Here is a 21,243-nt window from a genome sequence, read left to right as displayed (position 1 = left end):
CTTGGTGGCTGTCAGATGTGTCAGGGTGAGCTCTTGGCTTGCTGTGAGTCCCCGGTCTTCTCCTTTTTCCGGTCTATTCAGTCTACCTGTGTCTTCCGGTTTTTCAGGGTGACAGGGCTGTCACTCTTCTTTCTTCGAGGGCGTTGTGCTTGGACCTCGAGGCGGCGCTGTCATGGCGCCGGCTTCTGCCTTCGCTTCGGCGCGCTCCTTGCTTGCTGGGCGACGTGACGTCCAGTCGCGTGTCGCTGGAGCGCCTGTTGCTGTAGCGGCCGCCACGTGGAGTGTGCGACTCCTCTCTTGCCTGTCGTGGGTCACCGCCGACTCCATCTTGAGGCTGTGTTGAGGAGGACACTGTGTCACGGACACTGTGACGCTTTCGGGCCGCTGCGGGTGCGACTCCTCTCTTGCCTGCCATGGGCCACCGCCGACTCCATCTTGAGGCAGTGTTGAGGAGGACCCTGTGTTTGTGTTACTTTTGGCCCACTGCGGGGCTTCGCTGGTGCAGTGGGGACGTGGTCGCTCTCTGTGCTGCATTCAGCTGTGTTTCATTTTGGTGATGCCTCGTTCTTGGACGCTGTCTCCTGGCACTTGGGGTGCCTGTGGTGAGGTGGGCTGTTGTGCCTGTTCACCAGTAGGGCGGGTGATGCGAACTCTTCACTGGCGTTGGCTTTGGGCAGCCATGTGTGTGTGTGCACGCGTTGCACCTGTCTTTCTTGTGCTGTTTCTGGGGGCAGCTCCTGTGAGATGTTGCTGTCTTGGCTGGCTGTCCGCTCTTGCTAGTGGGGTTGTCTTTGGTGTTGCTGCTTGAGTTCAGTCAGCGCTTACTTGGGCTGGAGAAGCTTCGGGCTTCTTGGGGGCCCTTGGTGATGTGCACCCGTCTCTTCGCTTTGAAAGTCTTGGTGGCCTAGTGGGCCATGTGGTGCACCCATCATCCGTCGGAGCTATGCTAGTTCTGCTACTTGTGCGTGTCACAGCAGTGTTGGGTCCACCGTAGTGCTGCTGCTGTAGTGGGTGTTGTGGTCTGGCTCGGGCGGACAGTCTGTGTCTTGGACTTCTTGGGGTTTTTGTTTGGGCAGGGAGGCATTCGCACTGCCGCTGACTACCTCTTCCATGCCGCTGTGGTTTTGCAAGCTATGCAGGGGGGGTGGTTTCTCCAATCCTTGGTGGGTTTCCTCTTGCTGCCAGCGTTGTGTATGCTGTGGTGAGGTACTGTTTCGTGCAACCCTCTTAGAAGCCCTGTGATATCTGTCCAGGTGCGGTGTCAGCTTGCGGCCACTGCAAAGTCAGGCTGGCGCGATAATGCAGGTGTGTGTGTGTGGCCGTGCGCCGTGTTGGTGGGACCCTGTCTTCACAGGATGTTCTCTCCTGTCTGGCTCTTCCCTGCAGTGATTCGTACTGCCACTTGGACGCCAGCATTCCTCTTCCCCAGGGTTGTGTCTACCTGTGGCCACGGTGTGGGAGCTAGGAATACTGAGTGAGTCACTTGGAGTTAGGGTGAGGTGATCTGCATCCGCTACTTGTGTGGGTGTCTGAAGAATTCCTCACCGCTCAGCCTTGTTCGTAGGCCTGGGGTCCACTGGTTTCAACAGTTCTGTGGGTGCACTGGTTTGGGCCTTTCTGCCACGATGAGTTTCACGTTCTGCTGATTTGTACTGCAGGCTGTTTCTTCCTTGCTGCTCGGTTAGTGTGTGTGCAGTACCACCTGTGGCCGCTAGGTGGCAGTGCAGTGCTTCAGTGCTCGGCCCGGCAGTCTTTTCTAGAAGCTGCAAGCATATCCTCGGACTGGAGACTCCCGCCGGTGCAGGCGCTCTCACTATGGGCGTTGCAACCTTTCTCTCGTTGCGTGCTGAGCCGCTGGTGTCGGGTAGGTGTTCCCTCTTCTATCCTTCCTGTTTCAGGCATGTGTGGGCAACTTGCTGAAGAGATACTGATAGAACGGGAGATATGGCAGGGTGGAGGCGGTCGTCTGTTGGTGTCACACCCTGCATTGCTGATAGCCCGCTACTGCGCTGCGGGCGGTACGTGCTGGGTTGCGCTGGCTGAAGCGGCTTCCTCCTTCGCGGGCATTGAGGTGCACCACCTGTGACCGGTGCGGGGCCTCCCGCAGCGTTGACGCCTCGTCCTCTTGTGGCGCCACTTCTCTCGGCAGCCGTCACTGAGTAGGGACTGCCCGGTGCTTCAGGCTGCGTGGTGAGAGGGCGGGACCTCGAGTGTCTCTCTCCCGTAGCATGTGGGGTCACGGGATTGTGCTACTGCGGGGGCAGCCACATGGGTGTAGCTGCGGGCACAGTTCGAGCAGTTTGGAGGAATTTGCGGCGTTCCCTGGCGACTTGGCAAATGTTGGGAGCAGTTCTTTCCCACTTCACACGAGGTGCAGGCACGGAGTGCGGGACAGCCTGTGGGCGCTTTGGGGCCCCCAGGGGTGGCCACTGACCTCTTGTTGTCGGGCTGGTCGGCACCAGGGTTGTGTAGGCGGCCACGTGTGTGTGTCTGCGGGTGTCGCCTGGGACCTCCTCCGGGTTGCCGGTGCTGTTACTTGATGTTCTTCGACCTCTGTAGGGCGGCTATGGCTGTCGTGTTGATGATGGGGCGATGTGCGAGCCTCTACGCAGACAGCACTGATCCTCTCGGGGCAAGGAGGCGTGAGTGGGCGACCCGATAGGCAAACACTTCACTTCTGTCAGGAGCGGCGTGACCGAGCGTGCCGGGGTGCTGGGCCTCTCCCTCCCCCACAGGAAATTATGAAGGGCAGATCAGCAGGTTTGCGGGGTCAGCATCCCACCCTCGTCGCCAGTGTGGTGTTGGGCCTCAGGCCCACATGGTGAGAAGAAGATGGACACAGACACTGGCATATATAGTATAGGAACTGGCCACGAGCACGTGCACTCGGGCTCTTTTATTGACGGGGCCACGTCACTCGTGACACCCGTGATGGATGGGTGTGGGGTGCAGTGTGTCCAGCCCTCGAGGGAGTGGCTGGGATTACAGCTTCCTGTTGAGACACTAGAACGTGTCTCGCAGGACACTACACATCCGAGGCGGTGTCAGTGTAGAGGATTCGAAGTTTTCAAAGGTAATAGTAGAGAATTTAAGACCTTTCCACCACAGCGATGCAGTATTCTTGAGGTGGTTGGATTGATGCCTTGGACTGAATGTGCATGGAGTTTAATCCTCCTCTGAGCAGTCTCTGTGCTCACTGGAGCACAAGCCTCTTGCACCAAGATCGAGTACTTGAGACACCAAAGATCACAACTGGTCACTTTTCACCACTACCAGCTGCACAACAACAGCAGGTTCAAAGGTTTCTGAGGACACTGCCCCAGTTTACAGATCATTTTCCCCAGGAGACTGTAGTTTCTCCATTGGTGAGGTGGAAGCGCAAACCCGTCTTTCATAATCTTACCAAGGGCACGCCAGCGTCTCGGACCGGTTTGCGGTGTACTGCCTATACGGACTTAGAAGCTCCCTGGTTGGACCCATCTCTCTTTCATGGAAGCTTAAATCAAGAATCAGAACTGTAACATTCTCAATAAGAATGACAGACACAAGTCAGTATTTTAAAGGTTTATATAATTAATCAATAGGGAATATACATAAAATATGCCTTCAAAAGTTAGCAGCAAGCATACAAATCATGAGTATCATGATCTCAGTAAATTTCAATAAAAAAACCCAGCATAGATTCACCTTAGAAGAATTGCAAATAAGAGTTCCATTTACAGAGAAAAAGTATGTCTTTTTATATGACTTTGGATAAAGGTTTTATACATCACTACGCAAGCACATGGGGCCTGATTATGATGGCCATCAGACAAGCGTCCGACCGACATCCTGTCACGAACAGGACCAGCCAACAGGGAGTTGGCCGGCCTGCCAGGGAAATTACGATCCGACCGCAGTGGAGGCGGTTAGAAACATGCCTCTCAGCATTGAGGCTTGTGCTGCGGCCTGAAAAAGGGCTGCAGCACAAGCCTCACTTCTAAGAGGCATGTTTGTGAACATCCCTGCACCATGTGGCAGACCTGCCACACGGTGAAGGGATGTTTAAGGGGCCCCAAAGTCACTTTCCATCAGCCTTTTCATGCCGGGTTAAATGCCATGAAACGGTTAGCGGAAAGGGACATTGTAATCCCTACGGCGGTGCCTTAGCAGGCACCGCCACTATTGTAGGGATTGCAGTCAGTCCGACGGGCTCCTTGAGCCCGACAGGTGTGTGGAGGTCGGTCTCTCTGCCATCCCTCCATCAATCAATCAGGAGATTGTAAGCGCGCTACGCACCCGTGAGGGTCTCAAGGCGCTGGGGGGGGGGGGGGGGTCTGCAGATCTGTTTAGCCGAAGAGCCAGGTCTTGAGGGTCTTCCTGAAGGTGTTCAGGGAGGCGGCGCGTCTGATGTCTGCCGGTAGCTCGTTACAGGTCTTGGCTGCAATTTGAGAGAAGGATCTTCCGCGTGCTCTGGCTCTGTGGATGTGCGGGGTTTCGGCCATTGCAAGTTTGGAAGATCAGAGGTTTCTTTTGAGTACGTGGAAGTTGATTCTGTCTTTGAGGTATTTGGGTCCGTTGTTGTGTAGGCATTTGTAGGCGTGAGTGAGGATTTTGAAAGTGACTCTTTTCTCCACAGAGAGCCAGTGGAGACTTCGTAGGTGTTGGCTGATGTGTTCGTGTCGGGGGATGCCGAGGACGAGTCTGGCGGCGGTGTTCTGTATTGTCTGGAGTTTGCGGAGTAGGGACTTGTTGATGCCGGCGTAGAGTGCGTTTCCATAGTCCAGTCTGCTGGTGATGAGTGCGTGGGTGACTGTCTTCTTTGACTCAGGGGGATCCACTTGAAGGTCTTGCGGAGGATGCGGAGGGTGTTGAAGCAGCTGGAGGTGACAGCTTTGACCTGTCGGTTCATGGTGAGTGATGAATCGAGTACGATGCCGAGGTTCTTGACGTGGTCTGAGGGGGTAGGTGGTCTTCCGAGGGTGGTCGGCCACCAGGTGCTGTCCCATGCAGAAGGGGTGGTACCGAGGATGAGGACTTCTGTCTTATCGGCGTTAAGCTTCAGGCAGCTGTTGGTCATCCATACTGCGACGTCTTGCATTCCTTTCTGGAAGTTGAGTTTGGCGGTGGTGGGGTCTTTGGTGAGGGAGAGGATGAGCTGGGTGTCGTCAGCGTAGGATACGATGTTGAGGCCCTGTTGTCGGACGATGGCTGCGAGGGGGGCCATGTAGATGTTGAAGAGGGTGGAGCTCAGTGATGAACCCTGTGGGACTCCGCAGGTGATTTTCGTGGGGTTGGAGAGGAAGAATGGGAGTCTGATCCTCTCCATCTGCCCGCCATCGTAATGCAGTGAGCGATCCTGGCGGGTCCGATGGCAGTGGGACCGACAGCTTGACGGTGGCGGTCCCACCGCCATCATAATCAGGCCCATGGTTCTCATGATATACACCAATGAGGAACAAGCAAGAATAAACATTTTGCTACAGAATATATTTGAAGATTCTCTCATAATACTATTGCATTGAATTCAATATTTCTCACAGTGTATTCAAGTGCCATAATGGACATTTTGTACAAGCAATAGTCTGGGATAGTTGGGATGTCCTCGGTTAGGTACAGCTTGGTGAGAAGCTCAAGAGAATGCTCACCATCCTTAGTGCAAAGCTCACAATTCTTTATTTAGAAACAACAGTACTAGTCATCACTTGGTGTACTACGACATCATTTCAAGATTGAGGATAATGTAAACACAGATCATGTTAGCGGAAGCTTTGTGTCTAATAAATATTAAGCTAAGGAAAAAGGAAATACAGCTCTCACAACACCCCGCTGATAATTTTAATATCATCACTCTATATCTTTATTACAGTACTGCATTCATCCACTTTGAGTTCTTTTCTTTGGATTCTCCCAAGTCCTTCAGGGTGTCATAGAGATCACTTTATATCTTTTTAACCTTTACATCATGTCTTTTTATTTTTCTTCCTCTTGTTGACAGCTTCTTAAACCCAGAGTTCATCTCATCGCTTGATAAAATTCCTTTACAAATTTTATGGGAGAGAAGCACACGTGCAACACTAAAAAGTATGATCAAAAGAGGATAAATGCAGTTTCAGTATTCCTCCACCTATACTGCCAAGCCACTCTCAGATCTTAGTAAAGCCTCTTTTGATAGGCTCAAATAAAAAGCCTATTCCGTCCCAGGCATCTGTCTCTTCCATTTCAGTTATTTCATGCATAATATTTGTAATGTTAGTGATATAACTATCAAGCTGATTATCTATTTTCGGAATGTAGGCACAGCATGCCCAGGCAAGAATTACTTTGTAAACTCTGCCTTCCTTTGTGAGTAGAAAATCCAACGCAAGGCGGTTGTGGCTAATCACAGCTCTCATGGCAAGCAATTTTGTATTTATTACTGGTAGCGCTCCTACTGTATTAGTAGCAAGATGGTCTACTAGGGTCGAAAGCCTCCTAAACTTAACATTGTGTAATGCAACTCCTGTGAAGGAATGAGTGCTCCCGAAAATATCACTAAGGATCTGCTTAAAGCTTTACTTACTTAGTTTTATATAGTGGTCAAGGGGCAAATCTTGCTCACTAGTGTGATAGATTTAGGGGAAAACTAAAGCTGCGTAATAACTATCTACCCAGTTATATGGTAACTGGAAATAAGCTGACATACCACACACATAATAGGTGCCTTTAATACTCACCTATAATTCAACAAATGTCCTGCCTTTGACAAAGTAACTATGCTCACATTCACTCCACCCCAATACCTCAACAGTTTTGTTTCCCTCCTGCTTCCTTATCAGAGATAAAGATCCAGTACATCTGATAGACAGATCTAGCTACAGATTCCTTAACTTTGCATTTCTCAGGCATCAGACTGTATGTGGAAGCCTTTACATGAGCAGGACCCCTTGCGCGCATCGTCAGGTGGGGTCTTTTGGCTCCACGTGACATCGTCATTAGCGTTGGTTATGATGTTGCAGTCACCTATATAGGTGTCACCCAGGCGCGCAAAGTCAGTTCTTTTCTTTATGTTCCAGAAAAGAGCTACCCCTCTGTCTCTTTTTTACAGGCTTTTTCCACTTTTATCGAGCAAAATGTTTTCTGTGTGTCGAGGGATATCTTCCAGAATGACAGGGTTCAAACCATGTGGTGCCTGTCACCGTGCCACATTGGTAACCGACCTCCACCTCATCTATCTCTGGTGTCTTGCGCACGACCACAACTCAATGTCATGCTCGGACTGTAAGGCCATGGCTCCGAAAGCCTTGCGCGAGCGACCTATGAGGCTCCATGCGGCCAGGCAGTCGTCACCGGCCAGCAAGATGGAGATCTCGGTCCCATTCGAAGATGAGGTTGCTGGACTGTTCCTCAAGAGCAGCACAAGAAAAAGAAGTCTAAGCTGACTTCATCTTCGCCTCGGCTGTCGTCCATCGATTAACAAGGTAAGAAGCACAAGCTCTAGGCACTATTCTGCGGATCCAGAGCCAGGATCGACTCCACACCTCTGCCCGTTTCCGGGAGACAGAGCGCCCCCACTCAAATAAAAGAATTTTACGAGCCCATGCACCTCGTATTTGAGAGGGCCAATCCCGCTGGTTAGCCTTTGGGCCCTGTGGGGTTGGAAGGTTCCCATTGGATTTGACGCCGTCGGCGCCAGTGGGGAGTCATGGTTCTTATCTCAAATCCAGGACCATGCCCGTCGTGCCAACGTGACCTTACCCGGCATCGGACCCGAAGCCGGTGACAGCCCTATTCATATTCCCGACAACTCGGAGTCAGATCAGCGTTACTCGACGCCTACTCCGGCAGAACCCAGAGGTAAAATTTTATCACCTGGACATTTGAGGACTTTTCAGGCATTGGAGAGGACTAGGAGGGGTCTATGGACCCTTTAGAACACCAGGATGTATCTGTAGAACAGATGTACTGTTATGAGGAACTTGGGGAAGCCCCTTGACTGGATACATCCCCATATACTGGCATGCTTTCTCGACCAACTGTGGCTACGGAGAAGGGGCCTTCTTATGCCAGGGAGGTAAGGAGGATAGCAGAGGTCCTTGGACTGGAGTTGCGCTACATGCAGGTCAGGACTAATTTTCATACTCAAGTGCTTCAGCCTAGGACTTCCAACTCTGAACTCCTTTTGCCCTCTAATGAAGCACTAACTGGTGTCCTCTTAGGCACGTGGTCCAAGCCTAGCAAAGGGACTCCTGTGAACAGGACAATTGCACGCTGCCATCCCCTGGCTCCGGGCTACCCAAGGTTCCTCAGCCAACACCCTACCACTGAGAGCTTAGTGGTGTAGACTTCCCATGGTGCGTTTTCTTCCACTTCTCCAGATAGGGAATCCAAGAGGCTGGACACACTTGGAAAGAAGATATTTTCGTCCACCAGCCAGGCACTGCGGTCAGTGAATACTGCAGGCTTATTGGGCCAGTTCTCCCATTCTCTTTGGGAGACGGTTGTGCAAGCGCTGCCACAGGTCACGGAGGAGGCCCGGGCTGTACTCCCCCAGGCGGTGAAGGACGGGAGTGATGCAGCAAAATTCACCCTTATGTGTGGCCTTGACTGTGGGCCGAGCAGTTTCGTCGACGGTGGCCTTACTGTACTATGGCTGAGTAAGCATATTTTTCTTCTCAGGTGATGTCCAGACTAAGGTAATGGACATGCCCTTTGAAGAATCACATCTCTTCGTAGAGAAGGCGGCCTCAGCATTGGAGTGTTTCAACGACTCTCGTGCTACGGCCAGATCCATGGGCCTCTCAGTAACACTCCATGGCCAGTCTAGCTTTCAACCCTTTCATAGCAATGGAAAGGGTTTCCAGCCACACCAACAGTATCGTAGCCACTGTCCTGCGCAGACTTCCTAAGTTGTGCGAAGATGTGGACGTGGCTCATTCCGACCTTGGAGTGGAAGCCAGAAGTCATCTGCCACTCAGCAGCCGCAGACTCCAAGCACTCCCAGTTTGAGTCTGCAAGATCATGCTACTCCAGTTCGAGGGAGAATTCATCATCCTCTCCTCCACTGGAGAGACATTTCATCGGACAAGTGGGTCTTGCAGATCATTCAGGAGAGATATTCTCTGCCTTTCCTTTGTTTTTCTCTTCCTATTCTGCCACTTCAAGAACGGGTGGTGGAGGATCATCTAACTTTACTCCAAGAGGAAGTTACAGCTCTCTTTGCCAAGGGGCTATAGAGAGGGTTCCAATTCCAGAAGTAGACAGTGGTTGCTATTCCCGCTACTTTCTGATTCCAAAGAAGAACAAAGGGTTACGGCTCATTTTAGATCTTCGGGCCGCCAATCTCTTCCTCAAAAAGGAGACGTTCAAGAGGCTCACGTTGGCTCAGGTCTTGTCTGCCCTGGACAAAGGAGACTGGTTGGTAGCGTTGGACTTGCAGGATGCGTATTTTCACATCTTTATCCTGCCAGGCCACAGACGTTACCTGTGGTTCAAGGTAGGCTATGAGCACTTTTAGTTTTCTGTGCTACCTTTTGGCCTTACCAGCGCCCCTTGGTTGTTCACCAAGGTGATGGCAGTGGTCGCAGTTCATCCGCGCAGGTTAGGGGTTTAAGTCTTCCCCAACCTCAACGACTGGTTGTTGAAAGCATCCTCGCCCCAGGCTGTCGTCTCCCACCTTCAGACTACCACGGACCTCCTGCATTTGCTGCGGTTCTCTATAAATGTGCTGAAGTCACATCTGACTCATTATCACACGCTCCCTTTAATCGGAGCTGTTCTGCACACATTGCAGTTTTGGGCTTATCCTCCCGAGCAGCGAGTCCAAGATATTCAGGTTATGATACCGATGTTTCAGCCTCTATCCTGAATTTAGGTGAGACTGACTCTGGAGTCTCCCACCTGAAGCTGGGCGGTTGGCATGTGTGGTGTATCGTGTGTACGTTTTTTGGGTTGTACATACAGTCTGTGCACGCATGCATTGGTTCACTGCTGTGGGCACCCATGCTTCCCGTTTGTTAGAGCCACATGTCTTTTGTATACAAAGGGATGTGCGCCCGTCTCTACTGGCATAGCTGCCAAGATTTCAGTTTGCAAGTTTTCATTACACTGAGAGGCAGGTGATGCCGCCCTGCCCCCAAGCAATGGAGTTTCGGCGTCCCTGAGCCACGGAAAGCAAGAAGCTTGCTAAACGCGGCTAAACGCTAAATGCCATAACGAAACGCGGCAAAATTGCTTTCCTTCCTTCTGCGTTCCTTCTGAAGCTTCCAGCCGGGCGGTAATGGGTATAGCTGCTGGATTGCTGGATTGCTGGTTTGTTAACGACGGCTGAGATGGAGGCAGCTTCTTCCTACGATCCGGCATTATAGCAAAACAGGAGACGTGGCACTTGAAGAGTGAATAGTGTATTCCAGTGACAGGAAAACACCTGGAAAAACGCCCGGAGCCTTCGCATAGGCAGCCTGCAAGACGGGGTGACCGGAAAGGTGAAGGGGGCGCAGACTGGCTGTGAAGCTCGGAGCCCAGGAGGTAGGAAGAAGTTGTTCTACTAAGCAATTTGAACTAACTAATTAATGCACGCAGGACATTTTTGCTGCTCAAATAGAAGTGGTGGTAGAAACGCACGCAGCAGGTTGCAGGCTGAGGGAGGTGAAGAGGCACAGAACTTGAAAACAAGAGGCTGTAAGTAGGAGGAACTGAGGCGAAAGAAGAAGAAAGAGGTGGAAGAGAGGGAAAAAATATATATGGGGAAACATGTTAAACAAATGAACCAAAGTTGATTCAGCGACTGGGCTGAAGGCAAAAACACGCCAAGCACAGGCTAAAGCACTATCTTCTGTGACGAGAGCAGAGCAGTCAGTTAATCGTCTAGGTCTCAACTCAAGCTGCGGCTTCAGGGCATTAAAGTGCAACTCTGGGGAGGATCGTCGAACGAGCTTTGGCTGCAGGTGAGGAGGGGAAAGCAGCTGAAGGAGGACGGCGTTGACCGTAAGGCAGCACAATATCCGACGGATTGAAGCTCATTAAAATCTTCTCTCTGACTTGCTAAGCTAATAAATATCTGCAATATTAGCTGGCCTTTACCGGTAACCTGCTGCTTCCAGTTACTCCCTTATCCTGCTCTGTTTTCGGACCTTATTGTTCTTAAAAATCAGGGGCTGCTTTTGTAAAAGACATATTGCGAGCACATAATCTTTTGGCAAAAGAGCTGAGATTCAGCAGAGGTTTCTGGCTTTAGCTGGGTCAGTTTGCCAGAATTTCGGGGATTGATGTGGCATTGTGGGCAATTGAGTTCTTTGGCAGCCGCCAGCGCACCTGTGGCTCTCGCACCAGCGCCTGCTTACTCCTGCTGACGGGGCAGATCCGCGACTCTTCCCGCTTCTCTCCCGCCGCCGCACTTCCTGCCACCTGCCACCTGTGCAGCCGCAGTGCGGAGGGGAGCCAGGGCTGTGGGGACTACGAGTCCCAGCGTGCAGTGCGGCCGGAAGCCGCCTACGGCAAAGGCAGAGGAGCGCCAGGAGGCGCATAAATTCTACCTAACTGCCCGCGCGGGAGCAAGTCGGGCAAAGGGCGGGCCCTCAGAGGCCAGAAGAGGCCAGGAGAGGCTGGGCTGGGCCACGGACCCTGTACTTTGACCTTTGGACCTGTTTTACTCACCAAAGTGTGTGTTTTAATTTGTTTGTCACTAGAAGTTAGTAGTTTGTTCTTTATTCGCCGGTAACTTGTGTTGTGCTGAGGATTACTGTTAAGCTTGGCAAATGGCTAAGGTCAAGGCCAATAAACCCTTAATTGGGGCAGGTTCCATGGAAAATTATCTTGTACAAAAGGTTAATCAAATTAATAATTCCCGCAGAGCGTCTCTAGGGCGAGGTAATGATTCTGTCTTATCAGTAGAGTTGCCTCCCCCTCTGGTGGATCTAGCTGCTACAGATAGACAGGAAGGGGGTAATGGGGTTATCACAATCACTGAGGCGCAGGTACATGCAGATCAGACTGAAGACCACCCAGAAATAGTACCTGACTCGTCAGAAGAAGAGACACCCCCCCCCCCTTAGGCCAGTAAGATTGTGCAGGAAGGTACAATTTAAACGTGGGGGGAAGAATTGTAAACCTAGAGCAGGAAAGAGCAATCTAGCCCCAAGTAGTGTGGTAGCTCGAAAGGACCCAGAGGATGGTAGTGGTATGGGTGGCACCAGTATTAATATAGATTTGGAACCATTTGCTCTTCTAATTCATTCCCTGGAAGAAAAAATAGAGGCAAAAATCACTGAGCTGATGCAACCCCTGTTATCTAAATTAGACATAATGGCTCTGGAAGTGGAAAGACTAGGTGGGCTGCTAACATCACATCTGGCTTTAGCACCAGGAAACTGAAATGTAGAGAATAATAAACCAACTGTTGAGGGTCTGGGAACAGGCAGAGGTAATCTAAAAAATACTAGGCAGTATACATCTGCTGCTGAGCCTGCCACATTTGATCCCAACCCACCAATCATGCAGAACATAAGGGCTACGGGAGTTCCTGAGGGCAGGCCAGTCCACAGTTATGTAAAGAAAACTCGCAATGTCAATCTTCCACCTGACTGTGCACCTTATGTGGCTGTACTTACAAATGTCCCTCTCATTGAGTCCCATGCATATCAGGCCCATGAGGAAACTCATGATTCTTTGAAGAATAGAACGGTCTCTTGGCTCAATAAAAATTGTGGGTTTCCTGCTAAATTTGCTGACCAAATATTAATAACAAGAAGGGTGAATTGGATCGGACCATCTAGTAAGTCAACAAATGGTGACTGTATTATTGTTAACTTCAGGCATCCTCAACATGTTGCCACAGTTTTACTAAGAGCAGCAGCAATGGTTCATACTCCTAATAGTATTTGCATACGCCCTCTGGGGTACTTCTACTCCCACCTGATTAAAAATCCCCGGACCCCTGGGCCTCTTAGATCATGTATATCTTTACAGTCATTGACCCCCAATGAAGCTTACTTGTACAATGTTGGTAGCCAGAGTGGGAATGGTCTCAATATTGCAACACATAATAGATTTGATGCTCTCTCGGGTTTAGAGTCATGTGACTGACATGAGGTATCTGCTGGGCAGGTAACTCGACGATCAGAGGACCTGGGATGTATGGAGAGTACCTTGGCAGTAACAAACTCAAATAACGTAATCTCCTAGAATATTGCGGGTTTAGGCATAAAAATGGCGGACTGCAACTGGATTGGGTACATTAAGAAGTACCAAATTATCTGTTTGCAGGAAACCTGGTCAACTGACTGCAATCATTTTCTGGAAGGGTATAAGGCTTACTATGTCCCTGCAGTAGCGACCACTAGGGGCAGACCCAAAGGGGGAATGGTTGTGTTTATTTCTATAGCACTTTGCTGTAAGGTGCGGAGAATCTCAACAAACCATACTGGTATTATTGGGTTAGTTTTAACAGGGGATAACTGTAGGGCCGGCCTGGTCAATTTCTATAATGCTATCAATTTAAGTACTGTTTCCAGTCAGATAGTAACACTGAATACCTTTATTAGTAACTCTATGAAGGACTGCATTCACAACCTCATGGTGATGGGGGATTTTAATGTGCATCCCTGTGGAGATCCCCTTTTTAAAATGATTACAGAACTTAATTGCTCACGTTGTGAGGATTTCCATTTCGAGCATACAACTGAGGGGGAACACTTAAATGACATGCTTAATGAGTTGGACCTAACAACTACGATGGCTTTGATGGCCCCTATCAAGTGCTTTGATACCCCGACCTTTAAGGGGAATGGGAGGGGAACCTTTATAGACTTTGTTCTGTTAACATCAGTAATGCAGTCTTTTTTGGGATCCTTCTCCGTTGAAGCTAATGAATTCAGTGACCATAACCCTCTCACTGTTCTCATGAGGGGTCCACTGATAGCTAAAGAAAGAGAAGACTCCTCTATTGGTAGGGCGAATACCACAGACGGCAGACGCCGGCTGAGATGGTCCACAGTTACCCCCGATCTGCTGTATAATGAAATTAAAGTTACATGTGCAGATGAAATCACGGTTTGTACACAAGAGGATGCACTCCCAAATACTGTCTTAAATGCTTTCCAATGTCTAGCGGATAAGGTGTCTCAGCTATTATCAGCACCTGTAAAGAAGTCGGATTTTAAAGGTCCTAGGTGGTTCAATCACGACTGCTCAAAAGCCGCCAGAAATCTAAGAGCAGCACTGGCGTCAAAACCTAGGATTAAAGCTGATGTCCAGTTGTGTCGAAAGACCTATAAAAATATTATTGCTAGACATAAGGAATCCCTTAGGGAAGAGGCGTGGTCAGAGATTTTAGATCCTGCTACCCTTCGGAGTAGTACTGGATTTTGGGCCTTGGTGAGGAAACCGTTCCTGGCCCAGGAGCCGGGAGACGGCCTAGAAAGCCATATATCCAAGGAGGATTGGGAAGCGCATTTTAAGAAGTTATACTGTTGTACTGTGGATGCGATTATGACTTCTGCCTGTATTGATACTGGTGAACAAATTGTTTTTAACAGAGGTGAAGCTTTTGAGGGCATTTTGGGGCTCACAGGTGGGAAAGCCCCTGGGCCTGATGGGATTCCCCCTGACTTATTTAAGTCTGAACCTAATTTTTGGGCACCCATCTTAGTGTCTGTCTTCAATGCTGCTGTGAAAGAAGGATGTCCACAATTGTGGGGTGTTTCTACAATTGTCCCGGTTTTTAAGAAGGGGGACACGACTGCTCAAAAGCCGCCAGAAATCTAAGAGCAGCACTGGCGTCAAAACCTAGGATTAAAGCTGATGTCCAGTTGTGTCGAAAGACCTATAAAAATATTATTGCTAGACATAAGGAATCCCTTAGGGAAGAGGCGTGGTCAGAGATTTTAGATCCTGCTACCCTTCGGAGTAGTACTGGATTTTGGGCCTTGGTGAGGAAACCGTTCCTGGCCCAGGAGCCGGGAGACGGCCTAGAAAGCCATATATCCAAGGAGGATTGGGAAGCGCATTTTAAGAAGTTATACTGTTGTACTGTGGATGCGATTACGACTTCTGCCTGTATTGATACTGGTGAACAAATAGTTTTTAACAGAGGGGAAGTTTTTGAGGGCATTTTGGGGCTCACAGTTGGGAAAGCCCCTGGGCCTGATGGGATTCCCCCTGACTTATTTAAGTCTGAACCTAATTTTTGGGCACCCATCTTAGTGTCTGTCTTCAATGCTGCTGTGAAAGAAGGATGTCCACAATCGTGGGGTGTTTCTACAATTGTCCCGGTTTTTAAGAAGGGGGACAAGGGTAGCCCACATTGTTACCGACCTATTTCACTGATAGACTCTATGGTCAAGATTGTAGGAAGAATTGTACTGCAAAGACTTACGGATTGGGCTGAGGAAAAGAATATTATGTCCCCCTCGCAGTATGGTTTCTGTAAAGGCCGCTCGACAATAACCCAATGCCTCAAACTCTTTTTGATATTAAGCAAATACACCGTAATACAAAATGGCACCATCCATCTCGCCTTTATGGACTTGTCCTCCGCTTTCGACTGTGCAAACAGGGATAAGCTGTGGCAGTCCATGAGGTCGAAGGGGGTAGATAGCGGTTTGGTTAATTTTCTGGTTGATTTACATTGTAATACCAGAGCCAACGTGAGATACTCCCAAGATCTGAGAGTAACAGATAATTTTAGCATTGGAAAGGGCGTCCGGCAGGGCTGTATTCTGGCCCCCTTTCTTTTTAACTTTTATATTAATGAGTTAGATGGTGTGTTACAGGATGTTTGTGCTGACTGCCCAAGAGTAGGCAGGCGTGGAATTCCTATACTTCTTTATGCAGATGATGCGGTTTTAATTTCAAGAACAGAGAAGGGGCTTCAATCCTTGTTAAATGCTTTTAATTTGTTTATGACTGACAGAGACCTTCTGGTAAATAATACAAAATCGTTTCTTCTACAAGTTGGTCAGCAACCAAAAAGGTCCTTCTCATTTAAGATTGGTGAAGAAGTAATTCCCTTATCTAAAACTTTCTCCTATCTAGGAGTTCTTTTTGACACAAAACTAAATTGGGAACCTCATCTTGTAAAAAAGAAAGGAGAAATGGTGAGGGTTAATGCATCTATTTTCAACCTTGCTGCCAAACTGGGGAAAAAACCCATTTGCGCCATGCTAAAATTGTATAATGCTAAGTCCGTGGCAACTGCATCCTATGGCAGCGAAATCTGGGGGTATGTTGGCGGGGAGCAATTACAGATCGTGGAAAATTCATTCATGAAGCGCCTACTGTGTGTCCCCACTGGCACGTCTAACCTTGTTGTACATGAGGAGTTGGGGACGCAATATTTATGTGATCTGTTTTCTCTACGTCCCCTGACCTGCTGGCTCAAATTATGGCTAAATGAGGACATACCCCTAACACATTTAATTGTGAAGGACTTTATGGACCTGGACAAGGCAATGTGTTCCCCTTGGCTAAACTATCTAAAGTCAAACGTTGCAAAACTTGGACGACCTGAACTTTTTGCCAACCCATGCCTAATTTCAAAGGGAGATCTGGAGTCCGTTAAACAGGCCTTCTTGATGGACAGGAGGACCCTGAGAGAAGAAGTGGAGCTTCAGAAACATAGTGTGAGGAAGTTTGTTATGCTAAAGACTACTGAGGCTCTTGAACCGTACCTGGCAGGTTCACTGACCACACATGAAAAATTCTTATTGACCAGATTCAGGTTTAATCTGTTCCATCACCTGCTTATTAGACCTAAGACTGATATTTTTAATAAATCAGCAGCGCCTTGCGGCTGCGACGGAAAGTCTCCGCAGGATATGCTGCATTTTAGTTTTTTTATGTAAATTTTATGAATTTCCACGCAAGCGATACTTAGTAACTCTTTTAAAAAAACTTGGTTTTAAACAAATCAGGCTGGCACTTTTGTATTTGCAGCTTTTGCACAGTGACAGGATCCTCCAAATCAAGGAGTTTTTAAAATTATCTGTCAGACTGAGAAACTGTCTGGACCAGTAATGTTTAAATTGTGAAACTCTGTCCTTTTTATGTGCCTATACCATCATTGTATTTCCTCCTTTGCACTGGTACTTGGTGAAATGTATGGTTTTTTTTCTTCTGTGACAAAGTATTGTATATTGTATATGCACTTTTATGGTTTGTAAAAGAACCGAAATAAAGTATTTTATTGATTGATTGACTCTGAGGCTGCTGGGTCTCATAGCCTCTTGCATCCTTCTGGTAAAGCACACCAGATGGAGTATGTGGGCTCTGCAGTAGGACCTGAAGTTCCAATATGCAGAGGATAAGGGGAATCTCTCCAACATGGTCCCGATCTTGAAGGGAACTGCGAAAGACCTGCAGCAGTGGTTGTCGAAACCACGATTGTGTCAGAGGCACACCGCTCTCCCTTCCCCAACCAGATCTCATAGTAGTGACAGATGTGTCACTCCTGAAATGGTATGGCCATCTGGGAGAGGTGGAGATCAAAGAAACTGGTCTCCGGTGAAGCCGGAGTGCCACATCAATTTGTTGGAACTTCGGGTGATCTGGTTGGCATTGAAAGCATTTTTTCCTTCTGTCAAGGGGAAGTTAGTGCAGTTGTTCACAGACAACATCACCGCCATGTGGCACTGCACAAACAGGCTGGAACAGCACGGCATAACCCTGGTGGTTCAACATCTAGCAGGTTCTCTGAAGGCCAGGGTGGACAAACTCAGCCGTCCACGTCTAGCGAATCACCAATGGTGTCTCCAGTCGAAGAATGCGTAACGTCTCTTTCGACAGTGGAGAGAGCCTTGGTTAGATCTGTTCACCTCTGAACAGAATGCGCAATGTCAGCAGTTTTGCGTGCTGGAGTTTCCAAGGCGGCTATTGCTCCTGTACGCCTTTCCGCCCATACCTCTTCTGCCCAGAGTTCTGATGAAGATCAAGAATGACTGGGCCCAAGTCATTCTTGTGGCTCCGGACTGGCCATGGAGAGTCTGGTATCCAGAGCTTCTTCGAATGAGCATAGATCCTCCAATCAGGTTACCCCTTCTGGGGGATCTTTTGTTGCCTCCATGCGTGGAGATTGAGAGCCAAAATTTGATAGCTTTCGACCTTCCTCCTAAAGTATGTGATGTTATTTTGGCACCCAGGCGGCCCTCCACTAAGACGGTATACGCCTGCCGTTTGCAAACGTTTGTAAAATATTGTACAGAGAGGTCTATTGACCCTCTTTCTGCCTCTTTATCTACTATTCTGTTCCTTCTTACCCTTGCCCTTTAGGACTCTGCATTGGGTACTCTCAAGGGTTATCTTTCTGTGCTGTCCGCTTTCTTGCAGCTGCTGGACCAACTCTTTTTGTTTGAATCTCCTGTTGTACATAAAGGATTTGTTCATATGTTTACAACAACGCCCTTTCTCCTACCAAAGTGGGACCTTAATTTGGTTCTTACTTTTCTTATGTGCATTCCTTTTGTGCCTTTATATAATTGTCCCCTCTGGCTGCTTACCATCAAAGCAGTCTTTCTGGAGGCAATAACATCGGCCTGGAGGGTGAGTGAGTTGTGGCATTGTCATCCAAGTCTCCATAAATGATTAGATTTGCAGATAAAGTAGTACTTCACACCCGGGCTTCATTCTTGCCAAAGGTGTTGACCCCAATCCATCTGGATCAGTCCATCACGCTGCCCACCTTTTTTGCTCCCTGGCATCCCTCCAAGGAGGGGGAGCGTCTCCACCTCCTGGAACCAAAAAGAGCATTGTAGTTCTACCTTGAACGCACAAAAGAGTTCCAGGTGAACAACCAACTTAGTGTGGGCTACGTAGGAGCTAAAATAGGTTGGGCAGTGCAGAAACAGACCATTTCTCGCTGGATCATTCTCTGTATTAAAATCTGCTATGCCCTGGCTAAGAAGCAGCCCCTTGAGGGCTTGCGAGCTCATTCCATCAGGGGAAGGCTGCGACTACGGCGTTGGCTTGGGCTGACCCAGTCCTGGACATCTGTCTGACAGCAATGTGGGCATCTTTGCACATGTTTGCGGAGCACTACTGCCTAGACCGTTAGGTCCTCAGGGACGGGCATTTTGCCCGTTCCATCCTGCAGGACTTCTTAGTGTAAGAAATCTGTCCACAGCCCACCACCAGGATGGTGTGGCTTGGGTATCTATTCAAAGGTAAGGAATCTGCAGCTAGAAGTCTCTATCAGATGAACAAGTTACTTACCTTCGGTAACGCATCATCTGGTAGAGACAATATCTAGTTGTAGATTCCTTCCAGACTCACCCATGCCTTGGATAATAGGGCTAACATTGTTCTTTTTTCAGGCCCCTAGTTATGACACCCATTCAAGTCAGTCACTTCATGGCTTTGCACTTCTGGTGTTGAAAACTGTGCGTGTACTGACGTGCATGCACCAGAGTGGCGCCTATATAGGTGACTACAATGTCATAACCAATGCTAATGACGCCGATGAAGACACGCGGATCCAAATGGAGCCACCCTACAGCGTGCACATGGGATACTGCTCACACAAACGTGTCCAGATCCAGCCTGACGCCTGGGAAATTAAAAGGTAGAGAATCTGTAGCTAGATATTGTCTCTACCAGATAATGCGTTACCGAAGGTAAGTAACTTGCTCAACAAGAGCATAAGACAGCGAGCCATGGAAACCGCAACTCATCCTAGTCCACAATATGTTTCAAATAGATGTTTCCAGTCCAGGGAGGACCTGGCTTGGCAGTTCGGGCTGGACTGTACCCATGAGGCACAGGGTCAAGACTGATTTGCATATGGCTGGGTTCAAACTGGAAAGGCATGGTGAGCAAAAAAACAATGGATTTAGGCCCAGATCTCTGTACTGAGGTGAATGTATGACATTGTTCTGCATTCTGTCCATCAACTGTGGTTTTTACATTTGTCACCCCGAGTGGGAAGATATGCCCAGACGTGGGTCCCGTGCTGTCCATGCCACTGGAATCAAGCTATCCTGGCTGAAGAGGGGTGAAACCCCGAAACCGGTCCTAGGATGCTTGTTTCCAGTCCAGGGAGGACCTGGCTTGGCAGTTTGGACTGGACGGTACCCATGAGGCACAGGGTCAAGACTGATTTGCATATGGCTGGTTTCAAACTGGAAAGGCATGGTGAGCAAACAAACGATGGATTTAGGCCCAGATCTCTGTACTGGGGTGATTGTATGACATTGTCCTGCATTCTGTCCATCAACTGTTGTTTTTGCATTTGTCACCCCGAGTGGCAAGGGTATGCCCAGACATGGGTCCCGTGCTCTCCATGCCACTGGAATCAAGCTATTCTGGCTGAAGAGGGTGAAACCCCGAAACCGGTCCTAGGATGCTTGTTTCCAGTTCAGGGAGGACTTGGCTTAGCAGTTGGGGCTGGACTTTACCCATGAGGCACAGGATCAAGACTGATTTGCATATGGCTGGGTTCAAACTAGAACGGCATGGTGAGCAAAAAAATAATGGATTTAGGCCCAGATCTCTGTACTGGGGTGAATGTATGACATTGTTCTGCATTCTGTCCATCAGCTGTTGTTTTTGCACCTGTGGATACTCTGCCAGGAAGAAGGACTGCTTCTCTGCTGGACTCCTGATTTGGTGTGCTGGCCTGCTGCCCTCTTGCCTGGGTGAGAAGGACTGGACCTGCATCACTTGAACCCAAGACCCAGAGTGACTCTAAGGGCCAGCTGGATGGCCTCCTGATCTGAAGTCTCAGGGGCATTAATACTTCCAACTTACCTGCTTTTCCACCAGGACTCTGCCATCTGTGAGTCTGCCCTGCCAAGTGCCTCCACCCCAGTCCTGGACTTTTGAAAGTGAGACCTCAGGTGCTTGCTTCAGAAAAACCCATGCATCCTCTCTCGAACAGGTGGATCGGTGCCGGTGCATGGATCAGAACAGGCGCATCGCTGCTGTTGCGGGTATCAGGACCAGTGCATCGCTCCTGTTGTGTGACCAGAACCCAGCTCATCGCCTCTGCTGCATGGATTGTCCCTGATGCATTGCCTTCGGAACCACCACTGTGTGATGTTCTAGCCGGCGCTAGGTCTTTGCATCTCCGTCGTTGGCAATCTCGATGCCGATGCCGGGAACTATGCATTGCAACCCCTGCGTAGATCGACTCTGACATATTGCTTCGACTGCACCATGCATCCCTCGACATCAACGAATCCAGGATCAAGGTGCTATTGTGTTGCGGGCCAACCCTGTCCTTGTAGCCGGCCTGAGTTCCATTGGCCTGAACTTTTTACTTCGTCCCAGTCCAGCAGGGGCTGATATTCCAAGTAA

This window comes from Triturus cristatus, chromosome 7 (genome assembly GCF_964204655.1).
Source record: "Triturus cristatus chromosome 7, aTriCri1.1, whole genome shotgun sequence".
NCBI classification, from domain to species: Eukaryota; Metazoa; Chordata; class Amphibia; order Caudata; family Salamandridae; genus Triturus; species Triturus cristatus.
This window is presented reverse-complemented; position numbering follows the sequence as displayed.